We start from the raw sequence: 3,613 nt of genomic DNA on the forward strand, positions 1-3,613 counted from the left end.
TGGTCGTCCGTCAGATGAGTGGAATGTAGCCTCTGACGAGTAGCGAACTTCCCGTTCACGTACCGCAATGAAAGCACCGTCGTAGGTAGAAAAAGTGTGTTTATTGCTCGGCACACCGTGTTCCAGCAAACTTCGGGATACATGTATGTGACCGTGTTGACAGGTTGCTGCTGTTGGTAAAGGCGATAATAGTCTTTCGTGCTGGGAATACGTGTTGTCGGAAGGTCTGATCGTAAGTAGCTGTGGTAAATCAAGAACTCTATGATATGGGCGAGTGCCGGTGAAATGTGTCCTACAGAAACCGGTGGATGTAGAGAATGTGGTACTACCTGAGCTATCAGCGTGCCCGTCAGATTGGAGTGGGTAGAGATCAAGTGTGATGCGCAGTCTTGAGGTAACCAAGTGAGCTACCCAAGCACGATTCACGACCCGTCATCACAGCTCCATTTCTGCCGGTACCTCGTCTCCTACCTTCCAAACTTCACAGAAGCTCTTCTGCGAACCTGCAGTACTAGCACTCCTGGTAAAGCACTTGCCCGCGAAAGGCAAAGTTCCCGAGTTCGAGTCTCGGTTTGGCATACAGTTTTAATGTGCCAGGAAGTTTCACCTGTATGTAGCTCTTCAGATAAAAATATTATGGGACTGAGTCACGCCGGGATAGTCATAGAACCCCACTAGATAATGCGAGGGACAATTTAAGCTGGCTAGAAGGTATGTTTGTTAGAAGCCAATAACAAATCAACGATAGGAAAGGAACGCTCTGCCACGCCCCCGCAGTTGCGGTAATGTTACAGCTGTCCGACGGCAACCTCTGCCTAGAGTGATTTTGGAGCATGGTGCAGGCATGTGTTCTGACGCGTTAACCAGTGCTATACCGCCACACACGTGCAGCTGTCTGTCTGTACGTCCCTCAAGAGCCACCAGGCCGCTCGCAGCGGCCGACAGCGCAGGTAAATATTTGCGGACAGGCGTCAGTCGGCGGCGACATCAAACGCCGCGTCCGCAGGGCTGGCTTTAGATTGCCGCGTTCAGCTCCGCAGGCTGTGTGGTTACGTCAGATTGCCGTCATACACAGTGCCTGGCCGGCGATAAAGCGGTTATCGAGGTGGAGTTCAAGTCTCGTGCGTCGTTAGTTGATTGTGGTTCACTGTCTTTATTTCCAGGCAGGGAAGGTACTTGGAGACGATATTAATTATCCATTATTATACTTAATTGTAACACTTTCTAAATGTGAGTAAATACTTCACGGAGTTATTCCATGTCAGATTTGTATTCAGGCTCAAGTTTTCGACGACTTCCTCTTCCGACAACGTCTGGGAGTTTAGTAGCCCGTTAGGTATTTTATCTACACATGTCAAAAAAACTTTTGCATCACTTCTTATTTAGAAATTCATGGCACAGAAGAAAATAGCCCTGAGGCATGCGTATACAGCGAGTTTGTTTTAACTTGGAACAACTGAAATCCTCAAAAATATCCATCGTACGAAAAAAGTATTCCAGATAAAAAATCAATATTTTCGATGCGGACATTTGTCAACACTAAAATTGAACAACTCCTAACCCCCACTCTTCCCCTTGAAGGAGGTCAACTTTTTTATTTTCAAGTGAGAAACCTACATTTTTATTGCAGATTCAGATTATACCCAAAACATTCCCATGATTTACTCAAAACATTGATTTCCATTTGCCCCAGATGGCGCTGCAAATAAAAAATTACAATTTTCCCGGTTTTTACAGTTAAGAAACGTTTCATTTATTCTGTTACAGTACGTCGATAATTTTTACTTTGGAACCGTCGAATCATAACTGAATTGAACACAATTTTCGTGCCGTAAACGTTTCGCCTTCATTCTTTGCAAGGTATCTTCAGTGGTCTAGAATATGTAAATCTTTTTGCATCTACTACATGCGTCAAAGAGTTTTGCATCACTCCTGTTCCCAGAACTCCTGAAGATTGAATCACAGACACAGTCCCTTTGCTGTTCAGAGATGTCACTAAACCCGTCCAAAGATGTAAACAACCATGCATGAGCAGCATGTATTACATGGAGGGCGTCCGACAGCCGACCAGTTCCAGTCATTCCACCAGGAAGGAGGTACACGGCTCGTGTTGTCTGTAGTTCAACCATGCCTAGATGGTCAATACCGCGGTTCGATCGCGTCCGTATTGCTACTTTGTGCCAGGAAGGGCTCTCAACAAGGGAAGTGTCCAGGCGTCTCGGAGTGCATCAAAGCGATGTTGTTCGGACATGGAGAAGATGCAGAGAGACAGGAACTGTCGATGGCATGCCTCGCTCAGGCCGCCCAATGACTACTACTGCAGTGAATGACCGCTAACTACGGATTCTGGCTCGGAGGAACCCTGACAGCAACGCCACAACGTTGAATAATGCTTTTCGTGCAGCCACAGGAGGTCGTGTTACGACTCAAACTGTACGCAATAGGCTGCATGATGCGCAACTTCACTCCCGACGTCCACGGCAAGGTGCATCTTTGCAACCACGTCACCAGGCAGCGCGCTGCATATGGGCCCAACAAGATGCTGAATGGACCGCTCAGGATTGGAATCATTTAGTCTTCACCGATGAGTGTCGCATCTGCCTTCATCCAGAAAATCGCCGGTGACGTGTTTGGAGACAACCCGGTCAGATTGAACGCCTCGACACACTGTCCAGCGAGTGCAGCAGGGTGGAGGTTGCCTGCCGTTTTGCGGTGGCATTATGCGGAGCCGACGTAAGCCACTGGTGGTCATGGAAGACGCCGTAATGGCTGTACGATGTGTGAATGAAATCCTCCGACAGATAGCGCAACCATATCGGCAGCATACTGGCGAGGCGTTCGTCTTCATGGACGACAATTCGCGTCCTCATCGTGCACATCTTGTGAATGACTTCCTTCAGGATAACGACATCGCTCGACTAGAGAGGCCAGCATGTTATCCAGACATGAACCCTATTGAACATGCCCGTGTTACATTGAAAAGGGCTGTTTAAGGACGAAGTGACCAGCCAACCACTCTTAGGGATCTACGCCGAATCGCCCTTGAGGAGTGAGACAATCTGGACCAACAGAGCAACCATGAACTTGTGGATAGTATGCCAGGACGAATACAGGCATACGTCAATAGTACTGGGTATTAGAGCTACCGGTGTGTACAGCAATCTAGACCACCGCCTCTGAAGGTCTCGCCGTATGGTGGTACAACATGTAATGTGTGGTTTTAATGAGCAATAAAAAGGACGGAAATGATATTTATGTTGATCTCTGTTCCAATTTTCTGTACAGGTTCCGTAACTCTCGAAACCGAGGTGATGCAAAACTTTTATTGATGTGTGTATTTTCGAGGTATGTTATGTGCCTTCCACCGGGCGACACCCTCAGACGAAATGGTGGGTCTGTTTCACTGTAAGTGTCACACATTCATTGCGTAATATGTATATGGTACGTTGAGGGGTTAAATGGTTCAAATGGCTCTGAGCACTATGGGACTTAACTTCTGAGGTCATCAGTCCCCTAGACTTAGAACTACTTAAACCTAACTAACCTAAGGACATCACACACATCCATGCCCGAGGCAGGATTCGAACCTGCGACCGTAGCAGTCTTGCGGTTC

This window comes from Schistocerca serialis, chromosome 1 (genome assembly GCF_023864345.2).
Source record: "Schistocerca serialis cubense isolate TAMUIC-IGC-003099 chromosome 1, iqSchSeri2.2, whole genome shotgun sequence".
In the NCBI taxonomy this organism is placed as follows: domain Eukaryota; kingdom Metazoa; phylum Arthropoda; class Insecta; order Orthoptera; family Acrididae; genus Schistocerca; species Schistocerca serialis.